This window comes from Tamandua tetradactyla, chromosome 11 (assembly GCF_023851605.1).
Source record: "Tamandua tetradactyla isolate mTamTet1 chromosome 11, mTamTet1.pri, whole genome shotgun sequence".
Lineage (NCBI taxonomy): Eukaryota > Metazoa > Chordata > Mammalia > Pilosa > Myrmecophagidae > Tamandua > Tamandua tetradactyla.
In genome coordinates, this window is record NC_135337.1 from 24,016,195 (window position 1) to 24,030,245 (window position 14,051).

The 14,051-nt window shown below is 38.5% G+C and overlaps 1 protein-coding gene across 16 annotated transcripts in view; it reads left to right on the forward strand.

The window, feature by feature from the left end:
- The window catches only part of PLPPR5 (phospholipid phosphatase related 5), a 413,822-nt gene that overhangs the window by 61,560 nt on the left and 338,211 nt on the right, over positions 1 to 14,051 (forward strand). For 2 of the 16 annotated variants that reach the window (XM_077120162.1, XM_077120164.1), the window contains exon 1: positions 13,744 to 13,856. The exons of 13 other annotated variants lie outside the window; for them this stretch is intronic. The gene's annotated coding sequence lies outside the window, so the exon portion shown is untranslated. Of the gene's footprint in view, positions 1 to 9,662; positions 9,805 to 13,743; positions 13,857 to 14,051 lie in introns of those variants that run through there. One more of the 16 variants, XM_077120160.1, reaches the window with a different exon arrangement.

Genomic DNA, 14,051 nt, shown 5'->3' on the forward strand with positions numbered 1-14,051 from the left:
TCTGTCTCTTGTCCTGGGCTTGTATTTATTAGTGATCTTTGGAGTTCCCTTGTTTATAGGAATTTGACTGCCTCCTCTAGTCCTTAGGAAACAGCTGTTCATCCCTCTCAAAGTTACTCTCCCATGTGAATTAAAAGAAGTAAGCTTTTGCCCCAGACCACCAATTCAGTTGCTTCTTATCACTTTTCCTGTTCCAAGCTGCTTTTGCATGGCGGGGATATTCTGAGAGGAAGGATAAGCTGGAGAACAGTTTCCCAAGTTAGTCTTTCACAGCCAAAAGGAGGCCAGGAATCCCCAAAGGGACCATTGGCTGGTTCCACACTGTCCTGGGGAGGAGGAAAGGAAGGGGCCAGCGAGGGTTTCACCTATGACTCTTTGAAGCTGCAATTTCTTGACTTGGCACTTGCCAATAAATGCAGCCCTTTGACTGTTTTTTATAACTTTAAGGAAGAGTACTGTCTTTAAGAATCCTCTGTCACTTTTACCTGTGTCAAATTAAAATAATGGCTGCCCTCAGCAAGAACCCCAACAATCTGAAGTAGCTGATCAAAACGAATGGTCAGCAATCAAACTGCACACACCCACATCTTGGGGAACTTTATTTCCTACCTGAGTACCAATCAGCTGCATCAGTGGCCAGGACTGAGGACCTCATGGCTGCTTGCTGTGAGGCTGAGGGATATGTGACAGTAGCCACTGCCCAGAGAGTTACATTAACTGATATTTATCAGTCTTCTCCTCCCACTCTTCCCTGGATGCCACACAGCATTCTACTAGACACTGGCATTTCAGAATAATTGAATCAGATGGTTTCTGCCTATTTAATAGATCTTCTGGGAGAGGGATCAATTCCTGGGTCTCTCTACTCCACCATCTTCCCACAATCCTCTCTCAACAAGCTGAGTTTTAAATTTATATGGAACAGCAAGGAATACGAAAGAATGAATACAGTCTTGAAGAAGCAGAAAAAGCTTGGGGATTTACATTACTAGTAATTTAATATGCAGTTACTACATTGTGTGGTATAAACATATCCGATAACCATTTAATATCCAGAATACATAAACAGATACAACTAGTCAACAACAAAAAGACAAACAACCCAATTAAAAAAATGAGCTAAAGTCATGGATAGACACTTTTCCAAACAGGAAATACAAATGGCTCAAAAACATATGAAAAGATGCTCAACTTCAATAGCTATCAGGGGAATGCAAATCAATACCACAATGAGATACCATCTCACATCTATTAGAATGGCTATTATCAGAAAACTACAAGCACTAGAGTGGAAGTGGAGAAACAGGTACACTTATACACAGTTGGTGGGAATGTAGAATGGTGTAGCCACTCTAAAAGACAGTTTGACAGTTCCTCAGTAAGCTAAGTATAAAATTGTCATATGATGCAGCAATCCCATTTTCGCTAGGTATATACTCAGAAGCATTGAGAGCAGGGACACAAACAGATATTTGTTTATAATGTTTATAACAGCATTATTTATGATTGCCAAGAGATAGAAACAGCTCAAATGTCCATCAACAGAAGAGTGGATAAACAAACTGAAGTGTATGCATACAATGGAATATTATGCAGTTGAAAGATGGAATAAGGTCATGTTGCATGCAACAATGTGGATGAAACTTGAGGACATATAATGCTAAGCAAAATAAGCCAGAAACAAATACTGTATGGTCTCACTAATATGAACTAACTGTAATGAGCAAACTCTGAGAGTTAAATCTGAAAATACAGGTTATCAGGAGACGGAAAGAGGGTACAGACTGGGCATTTGATGCTTAAGGAATACAATATTTTTAACAAGATTGATTGTAAATGTTCATAAATAGATTGCACAATACTCTATTACAAGAGTGACACAATATTCTAAGTATAGTGAATAAAGATGGATGTGAATGTGACTGAAAGAGGAAGGCGCAGCACATCTGCGGCAAAAGAAGGAAAGATAAAGGATGAAAAAATGGGACAGTAGGACTTAATGAAACCTAGAGTGCCGCTGATAGCTTCAGCCGGGCCGCGCGACCGGTACACTGGGTGGGTTTGGAGCGAGCTCGCAGGAATTAACCTGGGTAAGCTGGAGCCGGCGCTTTCCCCAGCCGGCGGTCGTGAGAAACGTCTTCACTGAGGCCAGATTCGGGTTAACGCTTTTATTGATACACACCGGGATGGGCCACCCGGGAACCCGAGGAGTGAGACGTCTGGGGTCCGAAGACCCCGGGGCTCGGACGACCCAGAGCTCGGAAAGCGCAAGGCTTAAGTACATTCCGGGAAGGGGTGGAGTTTCGGGCTCACACGTCAGGAGGTAACAGCCAATCACACAAGCTAGGAGGCAGTTGCTAAGCTTCAGGCAGGTGTAGAGCTAGAATTAGGGGTAGAGAAGGGAGGAGAAAAACAGGAAGGGTTGTGGGTTTGTGGTGAGCTACGGAAATGGGCGGTCTACAACAAGAGGGGGAAGGGGGGAACAGAGAGGGGGGTTACAGGTACGGAGGGCAGAGAGGATTAAAAAATTTTAAGCATGGCTAGGCTCCAGTCCCTGAGAAATATGCCACACTAGAGTTGACAATGATGTTGGTTAGTTGTTCAAATATATTGAAGGTTTTAGATGAGGAAGAACAAATGAATGTCATCATTGCAAGGTTTTAAAAATGGGATGGGGGCCATGGTGGTTCAGCAGGCAAGAATGTTTGCCTGCCATGCCAGAGGACCTGGGTTTGATTTCCAGTGTCTGCCCATGTAAAAATAAATAAATAAATAAATAAATAATAAAAATGGGATGGTATATAGAAAAAATACAGTTAATGCAAAGTAAGGTCCATAATTAATGGTAATATTGTAATATTCTTTCATTAATCGTAACAAAGGCAATATACCGAAGCTAAATGTCAATAAGAGGGGAATATAAGGGAGGAGTGTGGGATTTTAAAAATTTTTTTCTTTTTGGAAGAAGTAGAAATATTCTCATATACAGTGTGATGGTGAATGCATAACTATGTCATACCAGGGGCCATTAATTATACACTTAGGATGGAGTATATGGTACATGAATAGAAGTATGATTTTAAAAAAAAAGATCATGTGGTAAAAGAGCAAGGGAAAACATAAAGTTTAACAGAACAAAACAGAGAGTCCAAATAAGGATCCACATATTTCTGGTCACTTGATTCAAAACATAAGCATCAGTACACTCCATTGGGAAGGGAATGTCTTTTTTAATAAGTAGTAATGGAACAACTGGACATTTATTTGGGTAAAAATGAATTTTGACCCCTACTTCATATATTACACTCAAAAAATAATTTCAGGTGGATTATGTACCTAAATATAAAAGATAAAAATTCTGTTTATTCTTAGGAAAGGAGAAAATTATTACACAGAATGGAAGACTACATCCACAACACATTTATCTGCTCCAAAAATAAAAGAATATATTTTCTCAAGTCAATAAGCAAAGGCAAATAATCAATTTTTCAAATTGCAAAAAAAAAAAATAATAATCTGGCAAAAGAGGAAATCCAAATAACCAATAAACCTATGAATAAGTGATCCACATCATTACTCATCATGGAAATGCAAAATTATAGAAACAATAAAATACTCTCCTTCTCCTGCTCCCTCAAAAGGCAAATGACTAAAATTAAAAAGACTGACCACCCCAAGTGTTAGTGAAGATAATAAGCAACTGAAATTCAGATTTTGCTGATGGGAATATAAAATAATATAACCCCTTTAGAGAATTAGTGGTTTTTGCTAAATCTAAGCACATATCTCCCCTGTGACACAGCCAATTCAACTGCTCAGTATATATTTGTCATGGTTAGGGACAGGTGTCAACTTGGCCAAGTTGTGGTACCTGTTCATCTGATTGGGCAAGCGCTGGCCTGTCTATTGCAATGAGGACATTTCATAGGATTAGGTCATGATCACGTCAGCTACATCCACAGCTGATTCCATTTGTAATCAGCCAAAGGGGAGTGTCTTCTGCAATTAGTGATGCTAAATCCAATCATGGGAAGCCTTATAAGGAGGACTCAGAGGAGACAGGTTGCATTCCTGCTTTGGCTGGTGAGCCTGTCCTGTGGAGTTCATCCAGGCCATCCATTGGAGTCGTCGGCTTCGCAGCCTGCCCTGTGGATTTTGGACTCTGCATTCCTACGGTCACGTGAGACACTTTCATAAATTTTATATTTGCAAGTGTTCCCTGTTGATTCTGTTTCTCTAGAGAACCCTAACTAATACAATATTCAAGAGAAATTGTATACATACACATAAATTCTACACACACATGGGCATGCACATAAAAATAAGGCAAGAGTGTTTCAAGTAGCTTTACTCATAATAATCCAAAATTTGAGCTATCTATATGCCCATCAATAGAGGAATGGATAAGTATATTGTGATGTGGTTATATGGTGGAATTCTATGTAGCAGAAAAAAAGAGCTGTATGTACAACTATGTGGAAAAAATCACAGATTTATTATGTTATGTTGAGTGAAAGAAGCCATCTATAAAAGTATATATTGTATAATTCCATTTATATAAATTTTCAGAACAAGCAAATAAGTCAATAATGACAGCAGTCAGAAGCATGGTTTCTTCTGGGGACTGGGCAGATTGGTCAGAGACACGGGAGAACCTTATGTTTTATATTTCAATCTAAGTGGTGATTGCATGGGTGTATACTAATATTTTTAAAACATCATATTTTTCATTTAAGATTATACACTTTTTAATACATGTTGTTGCCTCAATTAAAATATAGTAATAATTTTAAAAAGTGCTCAGATTAATGTTGTTAAGTGAAATAAAATCATGATCCAAATTGTCTCATAATATGATTACTGGTGTGTAGGGAAAGGTACTAGAAAGTTAAAATGTAAGTGGTTATCTCTTGGACAAAATTTCTCTTTGGGGGAAGATATGTATATTTTGAGAGTGGTTTTGTAAAATAATAATTAATCTGCTTTGATTGACCATTAAGAAGCATTATTGGCTGGTGTAAATTTCAGGTAAGGTGCTTTTTTGGTCTTTGTTTGGTCTTCATTCTGAGGAGCTGGTGAGAGAATGATCTGCGCTTAAATGTAACAAGTATTCCCACCTAAAATGTGCATGAAAATTTGCAAGCACTATACACTTGCATGAATAGGGGACCAATTAAGACTCATATGGTATTTAGAAAAAATAATTTGGCAAATCGGTGCAGAGGCGGACAATTATTAGACTCGGATTTGAAGTCAGAAGAACTAGTTTGAGCCCCAGATCTAAATCATAGAAGACTTTAGTACTTCACTAGTTTTATACATTTAAATATCTTATAAAGTTAAAAATGAGACAAAGTAGGAAAACACAGTTTTTTTTTGAAATGCAAATAACTATATAGATGTTAAATTATGAGAAATTTATAACATTTGTATTTGTGATGAGATATTAAGAGACTTGCACTCAGATAGTGTCAGGTGTTTTGACCCACCCACCCAACTTCCTGGACCTTCTTCTGGACTGACAAACGTCTTTTACCAGAACTGTTCTTCCTCTACCAAGGCAGTTTCAGAAGGAGTTGCCACATTCATACCTGCCCCTGCCCTTTCTCCTAGACAACAAGGTTGTTTGTCCAGTGCTAAGAAACTGAACAAACAGAATGTTCCCTAAGAATTTACCAACTGGACTGAGAAAAATATTTACTCCTTCTTTGATGGTAGAAACACAAAATGGGAAATTGAAAAGCCACATTCCCTATCCAGAAGAAGTAACCAGCCTAGGGTGAGAGCAGAAATACAGTGAGAAGCAGAGACCAGATTTCGAGCAAGTGAAAGAGGTAGAGGGAGAGAATGTGTATGCAAGAAAATGAGAGGGCATAAGAGGATAAACTGGTGGCCTTCATCTCTTCTCTTGCCAGTGTTTGTAATTCAACTTGATATATCTCAGTATCTTATGATGAGTTCTCTCCTGTGTTTGAGTTATAGAAGAGTTGAGACAGGTTGAGTTCCTTAGGCAGCAGACTCTCAGATGAAAAGCAGCATACAGGACATTAATGAGCGGTACGCTAGGAGGCATGGAAGGAAGCAAGACTGGACAGAGGGAGAAGCTGAGTTGTACTAGAATCTCAACAAAGACCTCAGCGGACCCTAAAGAGAACTGTGGAGCTAGAAAGGCCCTTTCAAGCTGTCCTAATTGCGATAGGGGAGAATTTATTTTGCACCCCCTGTTGATCAGCCATGAATGTAAGCCATCTTGGAAAGGACATGTACCTTAGGGTGAGGGAGTTTTTTTCAACAAGGCAGTCACTGAAGGAAAGTGACAATTGAGGGCAATTTTCTGGCAGCACCCGCAGCAGCTTGAGGAGCAAATCTGAGCAGCCCAGTACAGCAACCTCCTATTCTAATTTATGTTTCTTCCTTCATATGGACTTCAGGTTTAGTGAAAAAGATGTAGTCTATCTAAAGGAACTGAGATTTTTGAATGTAACTGAAAGGTTAACTTAGACTAATCCAAAAGTAGTTGCTAGAACTGCGTGCTTCTGGCATTCTAAGCTATCCTATCCTATCACTTTATAAGATGTTTAGTCTTCTTTACTATATTTCAAACAGAGATTTGCAAGTCTTTCCCTGGATCAGACTATTCTTTGGAGTTTATCAAAAAGTATGGAAACATAGGGCCCCGTTTCAGACAGAATTGAACAGAAGATCCTGAGTACAGCCTGAAAAATGGCAATTTTTAAAAGCGTATAAATAGCACAGTCCTTTTTGAAATGTTAGATCAACTCCAAAATGTTAGCTGTAAGCTCCAGCTTCTACTGATTTATTATTCCTTAAACTCCTAAAAAGAAATAAGATTCCAATGCAAAGCTTGGTAAAATGCAGCTAATAACTAAAAAAGATACCTAGATGCAATGTCACTATGGGTAACCCATGATTTACTGGCCCTTATGTCAACATGTTAATGTAGCACCATCATGCTACCTACAATCACTTAAACTCTCAAATTCTGCAATAGCTGTGGCTTTGGGTGCTTTCCTCCATTTTGTCTTCTGTTTATTTGTTTTTCTACTGGACAGTTGATTTTACTGGACTCTGTCACCCCTGCCAAGATGTTGCTTCCAGTTCTGCTGGGGGCCACCATTGCTAGGTGGCATCGTTACCATTTCCACTTCTTCTGGGGACTACTGTCTTCTCAAGGTTCTGCCACTGAATGATGCTTCATTGTTCCTGACCCTCCTGAGGTCACCATACCCCCTTGTGCTGCCTTCTCAGTTAAGTACTATCACCAATTCCACTGGTATCGCTGGTGATGTGCTGGGCAAACAGGGGGCAAATAGTTTTTGGTATTTTATACTAAATAAAAGAAGAATTACCCTCTCTCATTTGGTTAGTTTTTTATAGTAGTATGAAAGTACTCTATATTACAGGTCTATTAAAGAGACATATCTCACTTTTAAAAAAATATATTTTTATTGATAAATCTTCACATACATACATTCCATTCATGGTGTACAATCAGTGGCTCACAACATCATCACATAATTGTGTATTCATTACCATGATCATTCTTTAGACATTTGCATCACTCCTGAAAAAGAAATAAAAAGAAAAAAGAAAAAAACTCATACATACCATACCCCTTATTCCTCCCACTCATTGACCACTAGTATTCCCATCTACCCAATTTATTTTACCTTTTGTCCTCCCTATTATTTATTTAATTTTCATCCATATTTTTTTACTCATTTGTCCATACCCTGGATAAAAGGAATAACAGACACAAGGTTTTCACAATCATATAGTCACATTGCAAAAGTTATATCTTTATACAATCATTCTTCAAGAACAAGGTTACTGGAACACAGTTTGAGGTACTTCCCTCCAGCCACTCCAATTCATCATAAACTAAAATAGGGATATCTATATAACACATAAGAATAACCTCCAAGATAACCTCTTGACTTTGCTTGAAATCTCTCACCCACTGAAATTTTATTTTGTCTTATTTCTCTCTTCCCCTTTTTGGTCAAGAAGCCTTTCTCAACCCCTTGATGCCAGGTCCCAGCTCATCTTGGGATTTCGGTCCCACATGACTAGGGAGATTTAAACCCCTGGTATCATGTTCCACATAGTAAGGAGGGCAGTGAGTTCACCTGACGAGCTGACTGAGAGAGAGAGGTCACATCTGAGCAACAAAGGAAGTTCTCTGAGAGAGACTCTTAGGCATAATTTTAAGTAGGCTTTAGCCTATCCTTTGCAGGAATAAGTTTCATAGAGGTAAACCCCAAGATCGAGGGCTCGGCCAATTGATTTGGTTGACTCCATTGCTTGCAAGAATATAAGAAATCTCCAAATGGAGAAGTTGAATATTTTCTCCTTTCTCCCCAGTCCCCCAAGGAGAACTTGCAAATACTTCTTTATTCACTGCTCAAATTACTCTGGGATATATTGGGGCATCATACTAACCTAGACGAACCAACAAGATCTCATGCCATATTCAAGATTCCATGTACTTATGGTGTTCAACTAAACTGACCATACAAGTTAAATTAGGAAACGCACTACCCAAAATATAAATTTTGTACCAACCAAACACAAAAGTTGAAGTTTTAAAATATGCATGATATCATTCTTTACCCTGTATTCTGATTAACCTTAGCCCTATCCAGATCAGCTTCATTCATATCCCTAGTTGAAGTCTGAGCACTTTTTCAACTTTTTAAACAGTTCCTGTATGGGATACTGCTGACTTTCATAGCTTCACAGTTCTAACTGTGAGTCTCAGGTGTCAAATAAAAACCTGCAGTTTCTGGAAACAACCAGGTTATAAACAAACAGTTCAGTATAACAGTTACAACTCCTGAATATATGTGACTGCTGTAAGAGCTTGCAATTAATGACTCTTTACAATAGGCCCCAACCTGATAACTCATGTTCTCGACTTCAGTTTACCAAGTTTTTATATTATAGCTAGTTCATATGATTGAGGCATGATAATATTTATCTTTTTGTTCTTGACATTTCATTCAACATACAGTCCTTAAGGTTCATACACCTAGTTGCATGCCTCACAACTTCATTCCAACTTGTGGCCACTCAGTAGTCTATTGTACATATATATCCTAGCTCCCTCCTCCATTCCTCAGTCCTTGTACCATTAGGCCACTTTCATCCATTGTCGCCAGAAACACGAGTGTGCAAATGTCCATTGGCATCCTCACACTTAGTTCCTTCAGGTATATACTGAACTACAGGGCTTCAGAATCATATGGCAACCCTACCCCCAGCCTCCTGTGGAACCACCACACCACCTTCCAAGGGCTGCTCTTTCAGTTTCCCCACCGACAGTGAATAGGTACATCTCTTTCTGTGCATTTTCTCTAAAACTTGTATCTCACTGTTCATTTTTAAACAGTTTTATTCATACATCATACAATCCAACCTAAGCATATAGCCATGCCTTTGCCACCATAATCTATATGAAGACATTTCCTTTTTTTCCACAAAGAATCCATATCCCTCCCCCATGCTCCCTGCCCGTTGACATTTAGTTTTGGCATTATGCCTTTGTTACATTCAGCGGAAGCATATTACAATGTTACTGTTGACTATAGACCCTAATTTGCATTGATTGTACTTTTTCCCCGTATATCATCTATTTTCAGCATTCTGCAATGTTGACATTCATCTTTGGATTTGCTGCCTTCTCTTAGAATTCAGCCAAGGACTCAGTCAAAGACAATGCAGAGCAACATTACGTTGTCCTCAGAAACACTCCTCCACCCAAATTTAAAACTCTTTTATCAGGTTTGTGTGTCTAAATTTCCTGTCCTTTAGCACGAATTTCTGTGGTAGTTCCTTGCTTCTATATATGTTAGATTTCCAAAGTTCCATTTGGCAAGTTAAACAAATATGTTTTTGCTTATGTCAGGATATTTCTTTGTCAGAATCCAACAATAGATGTAGTTTAGTTCAAGCCAAGACTTTTCATCTACTTCTATAGAGTATATCGTTCTTGGATAAGAGTGGTAATATTTCTCAAACTTAAGTTTGTAATATAATTACCTAAGTGGCTTAAAAGAGAACATATGAGAAAATTGTTTTGACCTAAGGTTAGGCAAAAAGCTCTTAGACATGATACCATAATCACAATCTATAAAAGAAAAAAATAAATAAATGAGACTTCATCAAGACTAAAGCTTTTTCTTAGGTTTGCTAAAGCTGCCAGAATGCAATATACTAGATGGATTGGCTTTTACCAAGGAGATTTATTAGGTTAAAAATGTACAGTTCTAAGGCCATGAAAATGTCCTAATTAAGGCATCAAGAGGGAGATACCTTCTCTGAGGAAAGGTTGCTGGCATCCAGGGTTCCTCTGCTACATGGGAAGGCACATAATAACGTTTGCTGGAACTTCTCTCCTGGATTCTGATTTCAAAATGACTCTCTCAGCTCCTGTTGTTCCTTCTCACATCCCCTGGGGCACTTTCTTTCTCTCTGCATCCTTCACTTGGTTTTATCTTTCTGCTTGCTGTCTCTGAACTCCCTCTCACAAAGGACTCCGGCAAGGGGATTAAGGCCCACCTTGAATGGCTGGGTCCCATCTTCATGGAAACAATTTAAGCAAAAGGTCCCACTCACAACAGGTCTGCCCTCCACAGGGATGGGTGAAAGGAACATAGGCTCTTCTGGGGTACATAACAGATTCAAATCAGCACATTTAGTGGTGTTTTTGAAAGTGATGCTCAAGAGAATGAAAAGACAAGTTACAAACCAGGAGAAAATATTTGCAAAAGGCATACCCATAACATACCTAAAAATGTTCCAAACTCAACAGTAAGATAACAAAGAATCCAATCTTGAAATGACCTGGACACTCACCAAACAGGATATATGGATGGTAAATAATTACATGAAAACATATTCAACATCCTTAGCCATAGGGAAATTTAAACCATAATGACATACAATCATACACCTATCAGATTGGATGCAAATTTTAAAATACTGATAATTCCAAGTGCTGGTGAGGATACAGAGTGACTGGAACTTTCATACATTTCTGGTGGTAATATAAGATGGTACAGTCATTCAACAAGTAGTTTTACAGCTTCTCATAAAGTTAAACATACACTTACCATATATGACTTAGCAATCCCATGCCTGGGCATTTCTTTTAAGGAAACTAAAGCTTATATTTCTATGAAAACCTGTACACAACTGTTTATAGTAGCTCTTTTCTTATAGTATGCCCCAAACTGGAAAAGTCCCAAAGGTATTTCAGTAAGTAAATGGATAAACAAAATTGAAATACATCCATACAATGGAATACTATTAAACAATAAAGAACAAACTATTGATACATGCTCCAACTTGGAGAATCTCAAATGCTTTGTGCTGAAGGGAAGAAGCCAGTCTCAAAAGGTTACATACCATATGATTCCGTTTATATGACATTCTCAAAAATGTGAAACTACAGAAATGTAGAACAGATCAGTGGTTGCCAAGGCCTAGGGGTGTAGAGAGATGTGACTGTAAAGGATGGGAAGAGGGATTCTTTTGAGGTAATTGTGGACTGTACGATAACGTGATAATGGCGGTGGTTATACAATCTATATATGGTTTATTTAATAGAACTGCATACCAAAACAGAGTGAATTGGGCAGTATGATAATTTATAAAACAAAATTAATTAAATAAAAAACAACTCAGGCTTAAAAATTAAACAATTCCAGATGAGTTTGTCAAAATCTGGCTATGGGAGCTCATATAATATCATTAGAGATATTTTCTCTTTCTCTGTTTACCTCACAGTTAAAATTGATGGAGCTTTTATGTCTCCAGATGTTCAACTGCACTATTCATTCATGACAGGGGGATGTTTTCTTCACTTTTACCTGTGTCGGCTTCATTTTCTGACACGCTTTTCCTAAAAGGTGGCAAAAATGGTCACAATAACTCCAGGCTTACAATTGCCCTGCCAGCAAAAATAAATGGTTTCTTCCCAATAGCTTCAACGTCCTCTAGAAGAAAGTAATTTCCAGTGGCAAACTTTCGGTCTCATGTCTGTCCCTGACTGTACTGATTGGGCCTGGGGATGGAACTTTCCCTACAACCTGGTCTCAGTTCCATGTCCACTGTTGGGCAATGGAACGCAGCTGCCCCAGACATGCTCCCTGACGGGAGCAGAGGAGGTGTGCTTGGCCAAAGGGGTGCTGGGCATTTAGAAGCATATGCCACCTGCCGTGGACTTGGTGTTGAAGAGGACATTTAACTTCTCTTTGTCTCAATTTTCCCATTTTAACAAAGGGACTAATAGGAATACCTTTCTCAAGCCAATGACATCACCCACACATGAGCCGGATCACAGACTGACCACTCTGTTTCTCCCAGCCCTGTCCACAGAATGCTAAAGATGGTTAAAATGCGTAAAGCCGCAGTGCTACAGTGCCTGCATTTTACACCTGTCAAAATTTAGGATGCTAGAACTGAAAGGGTCCATGAAGGATCATCTGTCCCATCCAACTGATTTCAGGTAGGACTACACTATTATATTTTCAGAAAAAAATTTTTAAAATACATATTTAGGATTGTCAGGGAAGATTAATCTATTATGTTTCTTGCTAATATATTGCCACCTTCATAACCATCTTTAGGGATCTTAAAATCAACTAAATTTTTCATGTCATCGCTTAAACTCAGGTCCCATTGTTCTATCTTCAGAAATATGTTTTAAGGAGCTAATTAGCTGGTTTTCAGTCTATTTTATATACCTTCATACACACCTGAAAAGATTACTCATGTTATAAAATCTTCCATCAATCATTTACTCTTCATATATCCAACTTTTCTTTCTCAAAATGATCCTTATACATTTAATTTTTTTTAACCCTTTAAATATTTTCCTTGAACCATTCAGAAGTTCTGTACAATTCCCTTCAGGGCAAAGAGAACCTGAGCTCTTTACATTTTCTCCCCGACAACAGAAAATCCCAGAAATGTCTTCAGGAGATGAAAAGGATGCAGGGTATGGAGTTAAGGTTATCCCAGGATTCTGAGGAAGTCCTGGCATTTCCCGCACCATCTGGTAGAAATCTAATTACCAACGGAGTGAACAGATTTTTTTTTCATCCACAAATATAGCCTAAAGGGTAATTAAGCAAGGGTTTTGGAGAATGCCTGGCCACAAAATAGCTGTTGTCAAAGAAAGCTAAAAGGATAAGTGATAATGTCACTCTCTCTAACTGCACAAAATACATACTTTTATTTTCTAATGGAGGAAAGAGATATGACTGCTTTTGTGAAGCATTTTCAAATCCATCCTCATCATTCCCATAATTCAGCTTCACTAAATCAGAATAAATTTAATTGCTCTAATCCTTTTTTAAAAAATTGGGCTCCAGTCAGGTCTCTAATGTTTTTTTCTTTCTGACAAAATGATACTGCAGCTTTAATTGTGCAAAGAACTGAAAAGGTTGTCATGGAGATGGGAATCTGTGATAAGGCTGCTCCACTTCTCTGGCCTTATTCTGAGCTTGAAGTGGAAGGTTCTATTGTCATAAGGGAGCAAGGGTTTCAACTTTTGCCAAGAAAACCTGGGTTTCTGTGTGTGTGTGTGTGTGTGTGTGTGTGTGTGTGTGTGTGTTTTAATACAGTTTCATTCCTGTTGCCAACTTCTGTTTCATGATACTGTGAGAGTCCTCAAAATAACAATAGAGGGTTTTAGAATATTCTGTTTGTGGTTGTTGGAGAGCAGAAAATGGTGTCCAACTGCCTCTGAAATTCCGGTCAAGCTGCTGCCATAGTTTGGAAACGTTTGCCACCTAGTGGTAGCAGCTGAGAAATCCTGAATGATTCTGGTAAACATTTTAATCTGTTAGACTTGGGGAGCAGAAAGAAAGTCGAGTAACTACCTCTGTAATCAGTGTTTTTTCAAGGGAACTATTTTTTTAATAGACTATGGGCTCATGCTTACACCTCAGTGACTTTCTCCATGCTAGTGCCCGCATTACTTCCAAGGCTCAGCTCAAATGCCAATTACTCAATAAATTTTG